At 42.5% G+C, this 22,678-nt stretch overlaps 1 pseudogene; it reads left to right on the top strand.

Annotated features, from left to right (window-relative positions):
• LOC135558083 (piezo-type mechanosensitive ion channel component 2-like) overlaps nucleotides 1-22,678 on the top strand; it is a 243,148-nt pseudogene that overhangs the window by 91,790 nt on the left and 128,680 nt on the right.

Here is a 22,678-nt window from a genome sequence, read left to right as displayed (position 1 = left end):
AACGTAGTGCAGGTCAGGGTAGTGCACTACTTTAGACCAGGGCCCATAGGGTAGTGCACTGGTGAAACCAGGGCAGTAGGGTAGTGCACTACAATAGACCAGGGCCCATAGTGCTCTGGTGAAACGTAGTGCAGTATGTCAGGGCCCATAGGGGTAGTGCACTACTTTAGACCAGGGCCCACATAGTGCTCTGGTGAAACAGTGCAGTATGGTAGTGCACTACTTTAGACCAGGGCCCACATAGTGCTCTGGTGAAACATGCAGGGTAGTGCACTACTTTAGACCAGGGCCACATAGTGGGTAGTGCACAGGGGTACAATAGACCAGGTTCCATAGGGTAGTGCACTACACATAGTGCTCAGGGAAACCATATGGGGTAGTGCACTACTTTAGACCAGGGCCCACATAGTGCTCTGGTGAAACGTAGTGCAGTATGTCAATAGGGTGCCAGGTCATGCAGCCCAGAGTGTCTCCCTACTCTTCTCTCCTATTACCATTGATCTATATTGAGAGAAGAAGATTTTGAAGTATGCCAGAGAGTAAAACTGACTATTATTTTGAAGTATGCCAGAGTGTAAAACTGACTTTTTATTTTGAAGTATGCCAGAGTGTAAAACTGACTTTTATTTTGAAGTATGCCAGAGTGTAAAACTGACTTTTATTTTTGAAGTATGCCAGAGTGTAAAACTGACTTTTATTTTTGAAGTATGCCAGAGTGTAAAACTGACTTTTATTTTTGAAGTATGCCAGAGTGTAAAACTGACTTTTATTTTTGAAGTATGCCAGAGTGTAAAACTGACTTTTATTTTGAAGTATGCCAGAGTGTAAAACTGACTTTTATTTTGATGTATGGCAGAGTGTAAAACTGACTTTTATTTTGAAGTATGCCCGAGTGTAATACAGACTTTTATTTTGAAGTATGCCAGGAATGTGCTTATTGCTTTATTTATTTTTATTTTTTTATTCCACCTTTATTTAACCAGGTAGGCTAGTTGAGAACAAGTTCTCATTTGCAACTGCGACCTGGCCAAGATAAAGCATAGCAGTGTGAACAGACAACACAGAGTTACACATTGAGTAAACAATAAACAAGTTAATAACACAGTAGAAAAAAAGGGTCTATATACATTGTGTGCAAAAGGCATGAGGAGGTAGGCAAATAATTACAATTTTGCAGATTAACACTGGAGTGATAAATGATCAGATGGTCATGTACAGGTAGAGATATTGATGTGCAAAAGAGCAGAAAAGTAAATGAATAAAAACAGTATGGAGATGAGGTAGGTATAATTGGGTGGGTTATTTACCGAAAAGACTATTGGTGAGGGAGATAAAAGTCTCCAACTTCAGCGATTTCTGCAATTCGTTCCAGTCACAGGCAGCAGAAAACTGGAAGGAAAGGCGGCCAAATAAGGTGTTGGCTTTAGGGATGATTAGTGAGATACACCTGCTGGAGCGCGTGCTACGGGTGGGTGTTGCCATCGTGACCAGGGAACTGAGATAAGGCGGAGCTTTACCTAGCATGGACTTGTAGATGACCTGGAACCAGTGGGTCTGGCGACGAATATGGAGCGAGGGCCAGCCGACTAGAGCATACAAGTCGCAGTGGTGGGTGGTATAAGGTGCTTTAGTGACAAAACGGATGGCACTGTGATAAACTGCATCCAATTTGCTGAGTAGAGTGTTGGAAGCTATTTTGTAGATGACGTCGCCGAAGTCGAGGATCGGTAGGATAGTCAGTTTTACTAGGGTAAGTTTGGCGGCATGAGTGAAGGAGGCTTTGTTGCGGAATAAAAAGCCGATTCTGGATTTGATTTTCGATTGGAGATGTTTGATATGAGTCTGGAAGGAGAGTTTACAGTCAAGCCAGACACCTAGGTACTTATAGATGTCCACATATTCAAGGTCGGAACCATCCAGGGTGGTGATACTAGTCAGGCGTGCAGGTGCAGGCAGCGAACGGTTGAAAAGCATACATTTGGTTTTACTAGCGTTTAAGAGCAGTTGGAGGCCACGGAAGGAGTGTTGTATGGCACTGAAGCTTGTTTGGAGGTTAGATAGCACAGTGTCCAAGGACGGGCCGGAAGTATATAGAATGGTGTCGTCTGCGTAGAGGTGGATCAGGGAATCGCCCGCAGCAAGAGCAACATAATTGATATATACAGAGAAAAGAGTCGGCCCGAGAATTGAACCCTGTGGCACCCCCATAGAGACTGCCAGAGGACCGGACAGCATGCCCTCCGATTTGACACACTGCACTTTGTCTGCAAAGTAGTTGGTGAACCAGGCAAGGCAGTCATCAGAGAAACCAAGGCTACTGAGTCTGCCGATAAGAATATGGTGATTGGCAAGCCTTGGCAAGGTTGATGAAGACGGCTGCACAGTACTGTCTTTTATCGATGGCCGTTATGATATCGTTTAGTACCTTGAGCGTGGCTGAGGTGCACCCGTGACCGGCTCGGAAACCCGATTGCACAGCGGAGAAGGTACGGTGTGATTCGAGATGGTCGGTGACCTGTTTGTTGACTTGGCTTAGGAAGACCTTAGATTGGCAGGGCAGGATGGATATAGGTCTGTAACAGTTTGGGTCCAGGGTGTCTCCCCCTTTGAAGAGGGGGATGACTGCGGCAGCTTTCCAATCCTTGGGGATCTCAGACGATATGAAAGAGAGGTTGAACAGGCTGGTAATAGGGGTTGCGACAATGGCGGCGGATAGTTTCAGAAATAAAGGGTCCAGATTGTCAAGCCCAGCTGATTTGTACGGGTCAAGGTTTTGCAGCTCTTTCAGAACATCTGCTATCTGGATTTGGGTAAAGGAGAACCTGGAGAGGCTTGGGCGAGTAGCTGCGGAGGGGGGGGCGGATCTGTTGGCCGAGGTTGGAGTAGCCAGGCGGAAGGCATGGCCAGCCGTTGAGAAATGCTTGTTGAAGTTTTCGATAATCATGGATTTATCGGTGGTGACCGTGTTACCTAGCCTCAGTGCAGTGGGCAGCTGGGAGGAGGTGCTCTTGTTCTCCATGGACTTCACAGTGTCCCAGAACGTTTTGGAGTTGGAGCTACAGGATGCAAATTTCTGCCTGAAGAAACTGGCCTTAGCTTTCCTGACTGACTGAGTGTATTGGTTCCTGACTTCCCTGAACAGTTGCATATCACGGGGACTATTCGATGCTATTGCAGTCTGCCACAGGATGTTTTTGTGCTGGTCGAGGGCAGTCAGGTCTGGAGTGAACCAAGGGCTATATCTGTTCTTAGTTCTGCATTTTTTGAACGGAGCATGCTTATCTAAAATGGTGAGGAAGTTACTTTTAAAGAATAACCAGGCATCCTCAACTGACGGGATGAGGTCAATGTCCTTCCAGGATACCCGGGCCAGGTCGATTAGAAAGGCCTGCTCACAGAAGTGTTTTAGGGAGCGTTTGACAGTGATGAGGGGTGGTCGTTTGACTGCGGCTCCGCAGCGGATACAGGCAATGAGGCAGTGATTGCTGAGATCCTGGTTGAAGACGGCGGAGGTGTATTTGGAGGGCCAGTTGGTCAGGATGACGTCTATGAGGGTGCGCTTGTTTACAGATTTAGGGTTGTACCTGGTGGGTTCCTTGATGATTTGTGTGAGATTGATGGCATCTAGCTTAGATTGTAGGACTACCGGGGTGTTAAGCATATCCCAGTTTAGGTCACCTAACAGAACAAACTCTGAAGCTAGATGGGGGGCGATCAATTCACAAATGGTGTCCAGGGCACAGCTGGGAGCTGAGGGAGGTCGGTAGCAGGCGGCAACAGTGAGAGACTTATTTCTGGAGAGAGTAATTTTTAAGATTAGTAGTTCGAACTGTTTGGGTATGGACCTGGAAAGTATGACATTACTTTGCAGGCTATCTCTGCAGTAGACTGCAACTCCTTCCCTTTTGGCAGTTCTATCTTGACGAAAAATGTTATAGTTGGGTATGGAAATCTCAGAATTTTTGTTGGCCTTCCTGAGCCAGGATTCAGATACGGCAAGGACATCAGGGTTAGCAGAGTGTGCTAAAGCAGTGAGTAAAGCAAACTTAGGGAGGAGGCTTCTGATGTTGACATGCATGAAACCAAGGCTTTTTCGATCACAGAAGTCAACAAATGAGGGTGCCTGGGGACATGCAGGGCCTGGGTGGGCCTTATATTGAACACGACGCTGTTTAATTCTGCTCTGCTGTTATTGGCCATATACACACACGGCTGTTACTCCCATCCTAACATCTGCTTGATACTGTGTGTGTGTGTGTTGTGTGTGTTGTTGTGAATCTAAACACCGTCTCCCGCTCCAGATTGGTACACCAGGATGGAAGCCTGGCTGACATCACCATGCTCTATTCTGGAGAAGGAGTGATACGGGAGGAGGACGAGAAGGAGAGAAACCTGATGAAGGAGCAGGATGGAGGGATGAAGCAGAAAGGAGGACTCTGTCAGTCTATAGACCAGTGTCGGTCGTTCAACAAGTCTTTTGAGTCCAAATCCAGTTCAGGGCCGGGGAAGAGTGGAGACTGTAGTGTGGGAACTGAGCCAGAGCCCTCCACAGAACACACTACCTCAGGTATATAGAATATAGAACACACTACCTCAGGTATATAGAATATAGAACACACTACCTCAGGTATATACAATATAGAACACACTACCTCACTGCAGTAACTGAGCCAGAGCCCTCCACAGAACACACTACTTCAGGTATATAGAATATAGAACACACTACCTCAGGTATATAGAATATAGAACACACTACCTCAGGTATATAGAATATAGACTACCTCAGGTATATACAATATAGAACACACTACCTCAGGGGAAGAGTGGAGACTGCAGTGTGGTAACTGAACACACTACCAGGTATATAGAATATAGAACCCTCCAGGTATATAGAATATAGAACACACTACCTCACAATATAGAACACACTACCTCAGGTATATAGAATATAGAACACACTACCTCAGGTATATACAATATAGAACAGGAATATAACACATATAGGAATATAGAACACACTACCTCAGGTATATAGAATATAGAACACACTACCTCAGGTATATACAATATAGAACACACTACCTCAGAATATAGAACACACTACCTCAGGTATATATATAGAACAACTATCAGAACACACTACCTCAGGTATATAGAATATAGAATATAGAACACACTACCTCAGGTATATAGAACACACTACCTCAGGTATATAGAATATAGAACACACTACCTCAGGTATATAGAATATAGAACACACTACCTCAGGTATATAGAATATAGAACACACTACCTCAGGTATATAGAATATAGAACACACTACCTCAGGTATATAGAATATAGAACACACTACCTCAGGTATACTAGAATACAGAACACACTACCTCAGGTATATAGAATAGAACACACTACCTCAGGTATATAGAATATAGAACACACTACCTCAGGTATATAGAATATAGAACACTACCTCAGGTATACAGAACACATAGAATATAGAACACACTACCTCAGGTATACAGAAACAGAGAATATAGAACACTACCTCAGGTATACAGAACACAGAGAATATAGAACACACTACCTCAGGTATATAGAATATAGAACACACTACCTCAGGTATACAGAACATAGAAATATAGACTACCTCAGGTATACAGAACACAGAATATAGAACACACTACCTCAGGTATACAGGTATATAGAATATAGAACAGACTACCTCAGGTATACAGAACACAGAATATAGAACACACTACCTCAGGTATACAGAATACAGAGAATATAGAACAGACTACCTCAGGTATACAGAACAAGAGAATATAGAACAGACTACCTCAGGTACACAGAACACAGAGAATATAGAACAGACTACCTCAGGTATACAGAATATAGAACAGATAGAACAGACTACCTCAGGTATACAGAACACAGAATATAGAACACACTACCTCAGGTATACAGAATATAGAGAATATATCAGGTATACAGAACACAGAGAATATAGAACAGACTACCTCAGGTATACAGAACACAGAGAATATAGAACAGACTACCTCAGGTATACAGAACAAAGAATATAGAATATATAACAGACTACCTCAGGTACACAGAACACAGAGAATATAGAACAGACTACCTCAGGTACCCAGAACATATAATATAGAACAGACTACCTCAGGTAACAGAACACAGAGAATATAGAACAGACTACCTCAGGTATACAGAACACAGAGAATATAGAACAGACTCAGGTACAGAACATAGAATATAGAACAGACTACCTCAGGTATACAGAAACATAGAATATAGAACAGACTACCTCAGGTATACAGAACACAGAATATAGAACAGACTACCTCAGGTATACAGAACATATAATATAGAACACAGACTACCCAGGTATACAGAACACAGAATATAGAACAGACTACCTCAGGTATATAGAACAGACTACCTCAGGTACCCAGAACATATAATATAGAACAGACTACCTCATACACAGAACATATAATATAGAACAGACTACCTCAGGTACACAGAACATAGAGAATATAGAACAGACTACCTCAGGTACCCAGAACATAGAATATAGAACAGACTACCTCAGGTACACAGAACATAGAATATAGAACAGACTACCTCAGGTACACAGAACATATAATATAGAACAGACTACCTCAGGTACATAGAACATATAATATAGAACAGACTACCTCAGGAACACAGAACATAGAATATAGACTACCTCAGGAATACAGAACATAGAATATAGAACAGACTACCTCAGGTACACAGAACATATAATATAGAACAGACTACCTCAGGTACACAGAACATAGAATATAGACTACCTCAGGAACACAGAACATAGAATATAGAACAGACTACCTCAGGTACACAGAACATAGAATATAGAACAGACTACCTCAGGAACACAGAACATATAATATAGAACAGACTACCTCAGGAACACAGGAATATAGAACAGACTACCTCATAGAATATAGACTACCTCAGGAACACAGAACATAGAATATAGACTACAGACCTCAGGAACACAGAACATATAATATAGAACAGACTACCTCAGGTACATAGAATATAGAACAGAACATAGAATATAGACTACCTCAGGTACAGAACATAGAATATAGAACAGACTACCTCATATAATATAGAACAGACTACCTCAGGAACACAGAACATATAATATAGAACAGACTACCTCAGGTAGAATATAGAATATAGAACAGACTCCTCAGGTACACAGAACATATAATATAGGTCAGGAACACAGAACATATAATATAGAACAGACTACCTCAGGTACACAGAACATAGAATATAGAACAGACTACCTCAGGAACACAGAACATAGAATATAGACTACCTCAGGAACACAGAACATAGATTATAGAACAGACTACCTCAGGTACACAGAACATAGAATATAGAACAGACTACCTCAGGTATACAGAACACAGAGAATATAGAACAGACTACCTCAGGTACACAGAACACAGAGAATATAGAACAGACTACCTCAGGTACACAGAACATAGAATATAGAACAGACTACCTCAGGTACACAGAACATATAATATAGAACAGACTACCTCAGGAACACAGAACATATAATATAGAACAGACTACCTCAGGAACACAGAACATAGAATATAGAACAGACTACCTCAGGAACACAGAACATAGAATATAGAACAGACTACCTCAGGAACACAGAACATAGAATATAGAACAGACTACCGCAGGAACACAGAAAATAGAATATAGAACAGACTACCTCAAGAACATAGAACATAGAATATAGACTACCTCAGGAACACAGAACATGTTCTTTCTCATGCCATACATTTTGACCAGATTTTACAGTTCTTGCCAAAGGTAGTCTGCTATATGGGGGAATTTGGGGTCATTTCTGATTAGCCTTCAGCCTTTAATATAATGGATTAGGTGTATTTTGAGATGAAGCCACTCTGTTCTGTTCAATATATAAACATGGGTGCTTCCTGGACTGATGGGCTGACTTACTAGCTGTCTGGCGGACCGGCTGACTGGCTGACTGATGGGCTGACTGATGGGCTGACTGATGGGCAGATTGTTTCAACTGTTCTGCCGGCAGCTATGGGACCCTGACCTGTTCACCGGACGTTCTACCTGTCCCAGACCTGCTACCTGTCCCAGACCTGATACCTGTCCCAGACCTGCTGTTTTCAACTCTCTAGAGACAGCAGGAGCGGTAGAGATACTCTGAGTGATCGGCTATGAAAAACCAACTGACATTTACAGGTGCTGACCTGTTGCACCCTCGACAACTACTGTGATTATTATTATTTGACCATGCTGGTCATTTATGAACATTTGAACATCTTGGCCATGTTCTGTTATAATCTCCACCCGGCACAGCCAGAAGAGGACTGGCCACCCCTCATAGCCTGGTTCCTCTCTAGGTTTCTTCCTAGGTTTTGGCCTTTCTCGGGAGTTTTTCCTAGCCACCGTGCTTCTACACCTGCATTGCTTGCTGTTTGGGGTTTTAGGCTGGGTTACTGTACAGCAATTTGATCTATCAGCTGATGTAAGAAGGGCTATATAAATACATTTGATTTGAATTTGATTTGATTGACTGACTGGCTGACTGATTGCTTCATGTCTCGTCCTGTTCCTGTCAGACCTAAAGAATAAGTGGCCCCTGGTGGTGGACCGTCTGACTGACTGACTGGCTGACTGGCTGACTATTGGCTGACTGACTGACTGGCTGACTATTGGCTGACTGACTGACTGACTGGCTGATTATTGGCTGACTGACTGACTGGCTGATTATTGGCTGACTGACTGGCTGACTGGCTGACTGACTGACTGACTGGCTGACTGACTGGCTGGCTGACTGATTGCTTCATGTCTCGTCCTGTTCCTGTCAGACCTAAAGAATAAGTGGCACCTGTTGGTGGACCGTCTAACTGACTGACTGACTGGCTGACTATTGGCTGACTGACTGACTGACTGGCTGACTATTGGCTGACTGACTGACTGACTGGCTGACTATTGGCTGACTGACTGACTGACTGGCTGACTATTGGCTGACTGACTGACTGACTATTGGCTGACTGACTGACTGACTGGCTGATTATTGGCTGACTGACTGACTGGCTGACTGACTGACTGGCTGATTATTGGCTGATTGGCTGACTGACTGACTGGCTGACTGATTGACTGACTGGCTGACTGATTGCTTCATGTCTCGTCCTGTTCCTGTCAGACCTAAAGAATAAGTGGCCCCTGGTGGTGGACCGTCTGACTGACTGACTGGCTGACTGGCTGACTATTGGCTGACTGACTGACTGGCTGACTATTGGCTGACTGACTGACTGACTGGCTGATTATTGGCTGACTGACTGACTGGCTGATTATTGGCTGACTGACTGGCTGACTGACTGACTGGCTGACTGACTGACTGACTGGCTGACTGACTGGCTGGCTGACTGATTGCTTCATGTCTCGTCCTGTTCCTGTCAGACCTAAAGAATAAGTGGCACCTGTTGGTGGACCGTCTAACTGACTGACTGACTGGCTGACTATTGGCTGACTGACTGACTGACTGGCTGACTATTGGCTGACTGACTGACTGACTGGCTGACTATTGGCTGACTGACTGACTGACTGGCTGACTATTGGCTGACTGACTGACTGACTATTGGCTGACTGACTGACTGACTGGCTGATTATTGGCTGACTGACTGACTGGCTGACTGACTGACTGGCTGATTATTGGCTGAATGGCTGACTGACTGACTGGCTGATTATTGGCTGACTGACTGGCTGGCTGACTGACTGACTGGCTGATTATTGGCTGACTGACTGACTGGCTGGCTGACTGATTGCTCCCTGTTTCGTCCTGTTCCTGTCAGACCTAAAGAATAAGTGGCCCCTGGGGGTGGACCGTCTGACTGACTGACTGGCTGATTATTGGCTGACTGACTGACTGGCTGATTATTGGCTGACTGACTGACTGGCTGATTATTGGCTGACTGGCTGGCTGACTGATTGCTCCCTGTCTCGTCCTGTTCCTGTCAGACCTAAAGAATAAGTGGCCCCTGGTGGTGGACCGTCTGACTGACTGACTGGCTGATTATTGGCTGACTGACTGACTGGCTGACTATTGGCTGACTGACTGACTGGCTGACTGATTGCTCCCTGTTTCGTCCTGTTCCTGTCAGACCTAAATAATAAGTGGCCCCTGGTGGTGGACCGTCTGACTGTGCTGTTCCTCACGTTCCTGGAATATTTCCACAAGCTGCAGCTCTTCATCTGGTGGCTCCTAGAGATGCACATCGTCAAGATCGTCTCCTCGTGCATCATACTGGTCTCTGTCAAGGAGGTAACACTGTCACTATTTTGTTGATTAATTTATCCTTTATTTAACCCGGAAGTCCCTGTAGATGAGAAACTATTTTTTGTTTCCCGAGGAAAACCTGGCCTATTGGAGCAACATACAGTCAAGTGTTAAAAAGTGACATTTCCTGTCACTCACTCAATGTTCGCTCACTGAGCTGAAGCCTAGGTAATCCTGGAGGTTGATGTGTTATGTCTCTGGCAGGTGTCCTTGTTCAACTATGTGTTTCTGGCATGCAGGGCCTTCGCTCTAACTGTTTCTCCTCTCTGGCAGGTGTCCTTGTTCAACTACGTGTTCCTGGCATGCAGGGCCTTCGCTCTAACTGTTTCTCCTCTCTGGCAGGTGTCCTTGGTCAACTACGTGTTCCTGGCATGCAGGGCCTTCGCTCTAACTGTTTCTCCTCTCTGGCAGGTGTCCTTGGTCAACTACGTGTTTCTGGCATGCAGGGCCTTCGCTCTAACTGTTTCTCCTCTCTGGCAGGTGTCCTTGGTCAACTACGTGTTTCTGGCATGCAGGGCCTTCGCTCTAACTGTTTCTCCTCTCTGGCAGGTGTCCTTGTTCAACTACGTGTTCCTGGCATGCTGGGCCTTCGCTCTAACTGTTTCTCCTCTCTGGCAGGTGTCCTTGTTCAACTACGTGTTCCTGACGTGCTGGGCCTTCGCTCTAACTGTTTCTCCTCTCTGGCAGGTGTCCTTGTTCAACTACGTGTTTCTGGCGTGCTGGACCTTCGCTCTAACTGTTTCTCCTCTCTGGCAGGTGTCCTTGTTCAACTACTTGTTCCTGGCGTGCTGGGCCTTCGCTCTAACTGATTCTCCTCTCTGGCAGGTGTCCTTGTTCAACTACGTGTTCATGGCGTGCTGGGCCTTCGCTCTAACTGTTTCTCCTCTCTGGCAGGTGTCCTTGTTCAACTACGTGTTCCTGGCGTGCTGGGCCTTCGCTCTAACTGTTTCTCCTCTCTGGCAGGTGTCCTTGTTTAACTATGTGTTCCTGGCGTGCTGGGCCTTCGCTCTAACTGTTTCTCCTCTCTGGCAGGTGTCCTTGTTCAACTACGTGTTCCTGGCGTGCTGGGCCTTCGCTCTAACTGTTTCTCCTCTCTGGCAGGTGTCCTTGTTTAACTATGTGTTCCTGGCGTGCTGGGCCTTCGCTCTACCCTTCGGTCAGTTCAGACCCCTGGCCTCCAGTGTCTGTACAGTCTGGACCTGTGTTATCATTGTCTGTAAGATGTCGTACCAGCTGGAATCTATACAACCTGCCTCTTACTCCAAGAACTGCTCCATGGTGAGTAGGGTGGTTTGGTGGGTGGGTTGGTTCGTGGGTCTGTGGGTCAGTAGGTCGGTGGGTCAGTAGGTCGGTGGGTGGGTTGGTTGGTGGGTCAGTAGGTCGGTGGGTGGGTGGGTCGGTAGGTCGGTGGGTGGGTTGGTTGGTGGGTCGGTGGGTCAGTAGGTCGGTGGGTGGGTTGGCCGGTGGGTGGTTGGGTCGGTAGGTCAGTGGGTGGGTTGGTTGGTGGGTCGGTGGGTTGGTTGGTGGATCGGTGGGTTGGTTGGTTGGTTGGTGGGTGAGTGAGTGGGTTAGTTGGTGGGTCGGTTGGTCGGTTGGTGGGTTGGTTGGTGGGTGAGTGAGTGGGTTGGTTGGTTGGTGGATGAGTGAGTGGATTGGTTGGTTGGAGGGTCGGTGGGTGAGTGAGTTGGTTGGTGAGTGAGTGAGTGAGTGAGTGAGTGGGTGGGTTGGTTGGTGGGTTGGTGGGTGAGTGAGTGAATGAGTGGGTGGGTTGTTTGGTGGGTGGGTGGGTGGGTCAGTGGGTGGGTGAGTGAGTGGGTTGGTTGGTTGGTGGATTGGAGGGTTGTCGGTTGGTTGGTTGGTGGATTGGAGGGTTGTTGTTTGGTGGGTGAATTGGTGGGTTGTTGATTGGTTGGTTGGTGGTTTGGTGGGTGGATTGGTTGGTGGGTGGGTGGGTGGGTGGATTGGTGGGTTGTTGGTTGGTGGATTGGTTGGTTGGTGGATTGGTGGGTTGTTGTTTGGTTGGTGGATTGGTTGGTTGGTGGGTGGGTGGGTGGGTTGGTGGATTGGTGGGTTGTTGGTTGGTTGGTGGATTGGTTGGTTGGTGGGTGGGTGGGTGGGTGGGTTGGTGGATTGGTGGGTTGTTGGTTGGTTGTTGAATTGGTGGGTTGTTGGTTGGTTGGTTGGTGGTTTGGTGGGTGGATTGGTTGGTTGGTGGGTGGATTGGTGGGTTGTTGGTTGGTGGATTGTTGGTTGGTGGATTGGTGGGTGGGTTGGTGGATTGGTGGGTTGTTGGTTGGTGGATTGGTTGGTTGGTGGATTGGTAGGTGGATTGGTTGGTTGGTGGATTGGTGGGTTGGTGGATTGGTGGGTGAATTGGTTGGTTGGTGGATTGGTAGGTGGATTGGTTGGTTGGTGGATTGGTTGGTATGATGGTTCGTGGATTGGTGGGTTGTTGGTTTGTTGGTGGATTGGTTGGTTGGTTGGTTGGGTGGTTAGTTGGTGGATTGGTTGGTTGGTGTATTGGTGGGTGGATTGGTTGGTTGGTTGGTTTGTGGTGGGTTGGTTGGTGGGTGGGTGGGTTGGCTGGTTGGTGGATTGGTAGGTGGATTTTTGTTTGGTTGGTGAATTGGTTCTTTGGTTGGTTGGTGGATTGGTGGGTGGGTGGATTGTTGGGTTGTTGGTTGTTGGTTGGTTGGTGGATTGGTTGGTGGGTGGATTGGTGGGTTTTTGATTGGTTGGTTGGTGGATTGGTGGGTGTGGTGGATTGGTGGGTTGGTGGTTGGTGATTGGTTGGTGGATTGGTGGGTGTGGTCAATTGATTGATTGGTTTCAGTGTCTTAGAGAGCAGGTACTAAAAGTAGAGTTTCTCAATTCAGGTCCTCGAGCAAAAGACTGAAAGATATTTAAACATACTTTTAAAAATCTAAACATACTTATTGAAATCTAAACATACGTATTTATATCTAAACATACTTATTTAAATCTAAACATACTTTTTTAAATCTCAACATACGTATTTAAATCTAAACATACTTATTCAGTCTTATGGAAATAGATACCAAGAAGGCTGTAACCATAAGTATGACTGACTCCAGTTCTGACTCTGTTTCTAACTCCGGTTCTAACTCCGGTTCTGACTCTGGTTCTAACTCCGGTTCTCTCCGGTTCTGACTCTGGTTCTGACTCTGGTTCTAACTCCGGTTCTGACTCCGGTTCTGACTCTGGTTCTGACTCTGGTTCTAATTCCGGTTCTAACTCTGGTTCTGACTCTGGTTCTAACTCCGGTTCTGACTCCGGTTCTAACTCCGGTTCTGACTCCAGTTCTAACTCCGGTTCTGACTCCGGTTCTGACTCCTCTTTCTCCCCAGCCAATGAACTACACAGAGAAACAGAGAGAAGAGATGAAAGACTCTCTGCTGTACAAGGAGCCAGTAGACCCTTCCAACTGGGTCGGTCTCAGCAAGTTCAACCCTCTACTTGAGAACCTCAGGGTGAGCTAATGTCTATTTATCTCTCTCTATATGAATATATTCATATAATATAGCATCAAAATGGGACATGCAAACAAAGCAAAGAGTTATCAAACAAGATACACTCAGTTTTTTTCGACATCTGACTTTGATAAATCTCGGAATCCAGGATGTTGGGAGAGACTAACTTTTGATTATCTGTCCAGAAGGACCAGCCCGAGTCAGGTTTATACTACTGAACATCTCCCTCTATGAACTGAGTCAGGGTTATAGCATCTCCCTCTATAAACTGAGTCAGGGTTATAGCATCTACCTCTATAAACTGAGTCAGGGTTATAGCATCTACCTCTATAAACTGAGTCAGGGTTATAGCATCTACCTCTATAAACTGAGTCAGGGTTATACTGAACATCTACCTCTATAAACTGAGTCAGGTTTATACTACTGAACATCTACCTCTATAAACTGAGTCAGGGTTATACTGAACATCTACCTCTATAAACTGAGTCAGGGCTATACTGAACATCTACCTCTATGAACTGAGTCAGGTTTATACTGAACATCTCCCTCTATAAACTGAGTCAGGGCTATACTGAACATCTACCTCTATGAACTGAGTCAGGGTTATAACATCTACCTCTATGAACTGAGTCAGGTTTATACTGAACATCTACCTCTATAAACTGAGTCAGGTTTATACTGAACATCTACCTCTATAAACTGAGTCAGGGTTATACTGAACATCTACCTCTATAAACTGAGTCAGGGCTATACTGAACATCTACCTCTATAAACTGAGTCAGGGCTATACTGAACATCTACCTCTATAAACTGAGTCAGGGCTATACTGAACATCTACCTCTATGAACTGAGTCAGGGTTATAACATCTACCTCTATGAACTGAGTCAGGTTTATACTGAACATCTACCTCTATAAACTGAGTCAGGTTTATACTGAACATCTACCTCTATAAACTGAGTCAGGGTTATACTGAACATCTACCTCTATAAACTGAGTCAGGGCTATACTGAACATCTACCTCTATAAACTGAGTCAGGGCTATACTGAACATCTACCTCTATAAACTGAGTCAGGGCTATACTGAACATCTACCTCTATAAACTGAGTCAGGGTTATACTGAACATCTACCTCTATAAACTGAGTCAGGGCTATACTGAACATCTACCTCTATAAACTGAGTCAGGGCTATACTGAACATCTACCTCTATAAACTGAGTCAGGTTTATACTGAACATCTACCTCTATAAACTGAGTCAGGGTTATAACATCTACCTCTATAAACTGAGTCAGGGTTATACTGAACATCTACCTCTATAAACTGAGTCAGGGTTATACTGAACATCTACCTCTATAAACTGAGTCAGGTTTATACTGAACATCTACCTCTATAAACTGAGTCAGGTTTATAACATCTCCCTCTATAAACTGAGTCAGGGTTATACTGAACATCTACCTCTATAAACTGAGTCAGGGCTATACTGAACATCTACCTCTATGAACTGAGTCAGGTTTATACTGAACATCTACCTCTATAAACTGAGTCAGGTTTATACTGAACATCTACCTCTATAAACTGAGTCAGGTTTATACTGAACATCTCCCTCTATAAACTGAGTCAGGGCTATACTGAACATCTACCTCTATGAACTGAGTCAGGGTTATAACATCTACCTCTATGAACTGAGTCAGGTTTATACTGAACATCTACCTCTATAAACTGAGTCAGGTTTATACTGAACATCTACCTCTATAAACCGAGTCAGGGTTATACTGAACATCTACCTCTATAAACTGAGTCAGGGCTATACTGAACATCTACCTCTATAAACTGAGTCAGGGCTATACTGAACATCTACCTCTATAAACTGAGTCAGGGCTATACTGAACATCTACCTCTATGAACTGAGTCAGGGTTATAACATCTACCTCTATGAACTGAGTCAGGTTTATACTGAACATCTACCTCTATAAACTGAGTCAGGTTTATACTGAACATCTACCTCTATAAACTGAGTCAGGGTTATACTGAACATCTACCTCTATAAACTGAGTCAGGGCTATACTGAACATCTACCTCTATAAACTGAGTCAGGGCTATACTGAACATCTACCTCTATAAACTGAGTCAGGGCTATACTGAACATCTACCTCTATAAACTGAGTCAGGGTTATACTGAACATCTACCTCTATAAACTGAGTCAGGGCTATACTGAACATCTACCTCTATAAACTGAGTCAGGGCTATACTGAACATCTACCTCTATAAACTGAGTCAGGTTTATACTGAACATCTACCTCTATAAACTGAGTCAGGGTTATAACATCTACCTCTATAAACTGAGTCAGGGTTATACTGAACATCTACCTCTATAAACTGAGTCAGGGTTATACTGAACATCTACCTCTATAAACTGAGTCAGGTTTATACTGAACATCTACCTCTATAAACTGAGTCAGGTTTATAACATCTACCTCTATAAACTGAGTCAGGGTTATACTGAACATCTACCTCTATAAACTGAGTCAGGGTTATACTGAACATCTACCTCTATAAACTGAGTCAGGTTTATACTGAACATCTACCTCTATAAACTGAGTCAGGTTTATACTGAACATCTACCTCTATAAACTGAGTCAGGGCTATACTGAACATCTACCTCTATAAACTGAGTCAGGTTTATACTACTGAACATCTACCTCTATAAACTGAGTCAGGGTTATAACATCTACCTCTATAAACTGAGTCAGGTTTATACTGAACATCTACCTCTATAAACTGAGTCAGGTTTATACTGAACATCTACCTCTATGAACTGAGTCAGGGTTATACTGAACATCTACCTCTATAAACTGAGTCAGGGTTATACTGAAAATCTACCTCTATAAACTGAGTCAGGGCTATACTGAACATCTACCTCTATAAACTGAGTCAGGTTTATACTACTGAACATCTACCTCTATAAACTGAGTCAGGGTTATAACATCTACCTCTATAAACTGAGTCAGGTTTATACTGAACATCTACCTCTATAAACTGAGTCAGGTTTATACTGAACATCTACCTCTATAAACTGAGTCAGGGTTATACTGAACATCTACCTCTATAAACTGAGTCAGGGTTATAACATCTACCTCTATAAACTGAGTCAGGGTTATAACATCTACCTCTATAAACTGAGTCAGGTTTATACTGAACATCTACCTCTATAAACTGAGTCAGGGCTATACTGAACATCTACCTCTATAAACTGAGTCAGGGCTATACTGAACATCTACCTCTATAAACTGAGTCAGGTTTATACTGAACATCTACCTCTATAAACTGAGTCAGGGTTATAACATCTACCTCTATAAACTGAGTCAGGGTTATACTGAACATCTACCTCTATAAACTGAGTCAGGGTTATACTGAACATCTACCTCTATAAACTGAGTCAGGTTTATACTGAACATCTACCTCTATAAACTGAGTCAGGTTTATAACATCTACCTCTATAAACTGAGTCAGGGTTATACTGAACATCTACCTCTATAAACTGAGTCAGGGTTATACTGAACATCTACCTCTATAAACTGAGTCAGGTTTATACTGAACATCTACCTCTATAAACTGAGTCAGGTTTATACTGAACATCTACCTCTATAAACTGAGTCAGGGCTATACTGAACATCTACCTCTATAAACTGAGTCAGGTTTATACTACTGAACATCTACCTCTATAAACTGAGTCAGGGTTATAACATCTACCTCTATAAACTGAGTCAGGTTTATACTGAACATCTACCTCTATAAACTGAGTCAGGTTTATACTGAACATCTACCTCTATGAACTGAGTCAGGGTTATACTGAACATCTACCTCTATAAACTGAGTCAGGGTTATACTGAAAATCTACCTCTATAAACTGAGTCAGGGCTATACTGAACATCTACCTCTATAAACTGAGTCAGGTTTATACTACTGAACATCTACCTCTATAAACTGAGTCAGGGTTATAACATCTACCTCTATAAACTGAGTCAGGTTTATACTGAACATCTACCTCTATAAACTGAGTCAGGTTTATACTGAACATCTACCTCTATAAACTGAGTCAGGGTTATACTGAACATCTACCTCTATAAACTGAGTCAGGGTTATAACATCTACCTCTATAAACTGAGTCAGGGTTATAACATCTACCTCTATAAACTGAGTCAGGTTTATACTGAACATCTCCCTCTATGAACTGAGTCAGGTTTATACTGAACATCTACCTCTATAAACTGAGTCAGGGTTATAACATCTACCTCTATAAACTGAGTCAGGTTTATACTGAACATCTACCTCTATAAACTGAGTCAGGGTTATAGCATCTACCTCTATAAACTGAGTCAGGGTTATACTGAACATCTACCTCTATAAACTGAGTCAGGTTTATACTACTGAACATCTACCTCTATAAACTGAGTCAGGGTTATACTGAACATCTACCTCTATAAACTGAGTCAGGGCTATACTGAGCATCTACCTCTATGAACTGAGTCAGGTTTATACTGAACATCTACCTCTATAAACTGAGTCAGGTTTATACTGAACATCTACCTCTATAAACTGAGTCAGGTTTATAACATCTACCTCTATAAACTGAGTCAGGGTTATACTGAACATCTACCTCTATAAACTGAGTCAGGTTTATACTGAACATCTCCCTCTATAAACTGAGTCAGGGCTATACTGAACATCTACCTCTATAAACTGAGTCAGGGCTATACTGAACATCTACCTCTATAAACTGAGTCAGGGTTATAACATCTACCTCTATAAACTGAGTCAGGTTTATACTGAACATCTACCTATATAAACTGAGTCAGGTTTATACTGAACATCTACCTCTATAAACTGAGTCAGGGTTATACTGAACATCTACCTCTATAAACTGAGTCAGGTTTATACTGAACATCTCCCTCTATAAACTGAGTCAGGGCTATACTGAACATCTACCTCTATAAACTGAGTCAGGTTTATACTGAACATCTACCTCTATAAACTGAGTCAGGGCTATACTGAACATCTACCTCTATAAACTGAGTCAGGGTTATAACATCTACCTCTATAAACTGAGTCAGGTTTATACTGAACATCTACCTCTATAAACTGAGTCAGGGTTATACTGAACATCTACCTCTATAAACTGAGTCAGGGTTATAACATCTACCTCTATAAACTGAGTCAGGGTTATACTGAACATCTACCTCTATAAACTGAGTCAGGGTTATACTGAACATCTACCTCTATAAACTGAGTCAGGGTTATAACATCTACCTCTATAAACTGAGTCAGGGTTATACTGAACATCTACCTCTATAAACTGAGTCAGGGCTATACTGAACATCTACCTCTATAAACTGAGTCAGGTTTATACTGAACATCTACCTCTATAAACTGAGTCAGGGTTATAACATCTACCTCTATAAACTGAGTCAGGGTTATAACATCTACCTCTATAAACTGAGTCAGGGCTATACTGAACATCTCCCTCTATAAACTGAGTCAGGGTTATACTGAACATCTACCTCTATAAACTGAGTCAGGGTTATAACATCTACCTCTATAAACTGAGTCAGGGTTATAACATCTACCTCTATAAACTGAGTCAGGTTTATACTGAACATCTACCTCTATAAACTGAGTCAGGGTTATAACATCTACCTCTATAAACTGAGTCAGGTTTATACTGAACATCTACCTCTATAAACTGAGTCAGGTTTATAACATCTACCTCTATAAACTGAGTCAGGGTTATAACATCTACCTCTATAAACTGAGTCAGGGTTATACTGAACATCTACCTCTATAAACTGAGTCAGGGTTATAACATCTACCTCTATAAACTGAGTCAGGGTTATAACATCTACCTCTATAAACTGAGTCAGGGCTATACTGAACATCTACCTCTATAAACTGAGTCAGGGTTATACTGAACATCTACCTCTATAAACTGAGTCAGGGTTATAACATCTACCTCTATAAACTGAGTCAGGGTTATAACATCTACCTCTATAAACTGAGTCAGGTTTATACTGAACATCTACCTCTATAAACTGAGTCAGGGTTATAACATCTACCTCTATAAACTGAGTCAGGGTTATAACATCTACCTCTATAAACTGAGTCAGGGTTATACTGAACATCTACCTCTATAAACTGAGTCAGGGCTATACTGAACATCTACCTCTATGAACTGAGTCAGGGTTATAACATCTACCTCTATAAACTGAGTCAGGTTTATACTGAACATCTACCTCTATAAACTGAGTCAGGGTTATAACATCTACCTCTATAAACTGAGTCAGGTTTATACTGAACATCTACCTCTATAAACTGAGTCAGGTTTATACTGAACATCTACCTCTATAAACTGAGTCAGGTTTATACTGAACATCTACCTCTATAAACTGAGTCAGGTTTATACTGAACATCTACCTCTATAAACTGAGTCAGGTTTATACTGAACATCTACCTCTATAAACTGAGTCAGGTTTATACTGAACATCTACCTCTATAAACTGAGTCAGGGCTATACTGAACATCTACCTCTATAAACTGAGTCAGGTTTATACTGAACATCTACCTCTATAAACTGAGTCAGGGTTATAACATCTACCTCTATAAACTGAGTCAGGGTTATACTGAACATCTACCTCTATAAACTGAGTCAGGGTTATACTGAACATCTACCTCTATAAACTGAGTCAGGTTTATACTGAACATCTACCTCTATAAACTGAGTCAGGTTTATAACATCTACCTCTATAAACTGAGTCAGGGTTATACTGAACATCTACCTCTATAAACTGAGTCAGGGTTATAACATCTACCTCTATAAACTGAGTCAGGTTTATACTGAACATCTACCTCTATAAACTGAGTCAGGTTTATACTGAACATCTACCTCTATGAACTGAGTCAGGGTTATACTGAACATCTACCTCTATAAACTGAGTCAGGGTTATACTGAACATCTACCTCTATAAACTGAGTCAGGGCTATACTGAACATCTACCTCTATAAACTGAGTCAGGTTTATACTACTGAACATCTACCTCTATAAACTGAGTCAGGGTTATAACATCTACCTCTATAAACTGAGTCAGGTTTATACTGAACATCTACCTCTATAAACTGAGTCAGGTTTATACTGAACATCTACCTCTATAAACTGAGTCAGGGTTATACTGAACATCTACCTCTATAAACTGAGTCAGGGTTATAACATCTACCTCTATAAACTGAGTCAGGGTTATAACATCTACCTCTATAAACTGAGTCAGGTTTATACTGAACATCTCCCTCTATGAACTGAGTCAGGTTTATACTGAACATCTACCTCTATAAACTGAGTCAGGGTTATAACATCTACCTCTATAAACTGAGTCAGGTTTATACTGAACATCTACCTCTATAAACTGAGTCAGGGTTATAACATCTACCTCTATAAACTGAGTCAGGTTTATACTGAACATCTACCTCTATAAACTGAGTCAGGGTTATAACATCTACCTCTATAAACTGAGTCAGGTTTATACTGAACATCTACCTCTATAAACTGAGTCAGGGCTATACTGAACATCTACCTCTATAAACTGAGTCAGGGTTATACTGAACATCTACCTCTATAAACTGAGTCAGGTTTATACTGAACATCTACCTCTATAAACTGAGTCAAGGTTATAACATCTCCCTCTATGAACTGAGTCAGGTTTATAACATCTACCTCTATAAACTGAGTCAGGGCTATACTGAACATCTCCTCTATAAACTGAGTCAGGGTTATACTGAACATCTACCTCTATAAACTGAGTCAGTTAAATAACATCTACCTCTATAAACTGAGTCAGGGTTATAACATCTACCTCTATAAACTGAGTCAGGTTTATACTGAACATCTACCTCTATAAACTGAGTCAGGGTTATAACATCTACCTCTATAAACTGAGTCAGGTTTATACTGAACATCTACCTCTATAAACTGAGTCAGGTTTATAACATCTACCTCTATAAACTGAGTCAGGGCTATAACATCTACCTCTATAAACTGAGTCAGGGTTATACTGAACATCTACCTCTATAAACTGAGTCAGGGTTATAACATCTACCTCTATAAACTGAGTCAGGGTTATAACATCTACCTCTATAAACTGAGTCAGGGCTATACTGAACATCTACCTCTATAAACTGAGTCAGGGTTATACTGAACATCTACCTCTATAAACTGAGTCAGGGTTATAACATCTACCTCTATAAACTGAGTCAGGGTTATAACATCTACCTCTATAAACTGAGTCAGGTTTATACTGAACATCTACCTCTATAAACTGAGTCAGGGTTATAACATCTACCTCTATAAACTGAGTCAGGGTTATAACATCTACCTCTATAAACTGAGTCAGGGTTATACTGAACATCTACCTCTATAAACTGAGTCAGGGCTATACTGAACATCTACCTCTATGAACTGAGTCAGGGTTATAACATCTACCTCTATAAACTGAGTCAGGTTTATACTGAACATCTACCTCTATAAACTGAGTCAGGGTTATAACATCTACCTCTATAAACTGAGTCAGGTTTATACTGAACATCTACCTCTATAAACTGAGTCAGGTTTATACTGAACATCTACCTCTATAAACTGAGTCAGGTTTATACTGAACATCTACCTCTATAAACTGAGTCAGGTTTATACTGAACATCTACCTCTATAAACTGAGTCAGGTTTATACTGAACAT

The sequence above is a fragment of the Oncorhynchus masou genome, chromosome 17, assembly GCF_036934945.1.
Source record: "Oncorhynchus masou masou isolate Uvic2021 chromosome 17, UVic_Omas_1.1, whole genome shotgun sequence".
NCBI classification, from domain to species: Eukaryota; Metazoa; Chordata; class Actinopteri; order Salmoniformes; family Salmonidae; genus Oncorhynchus; species Oncorhynchus masou.
The sequence above is the reverse complement of the archived record's forward strand: the minus strand, read 5'-3'. Positions and strand labels throughout refer to the sequence as shown.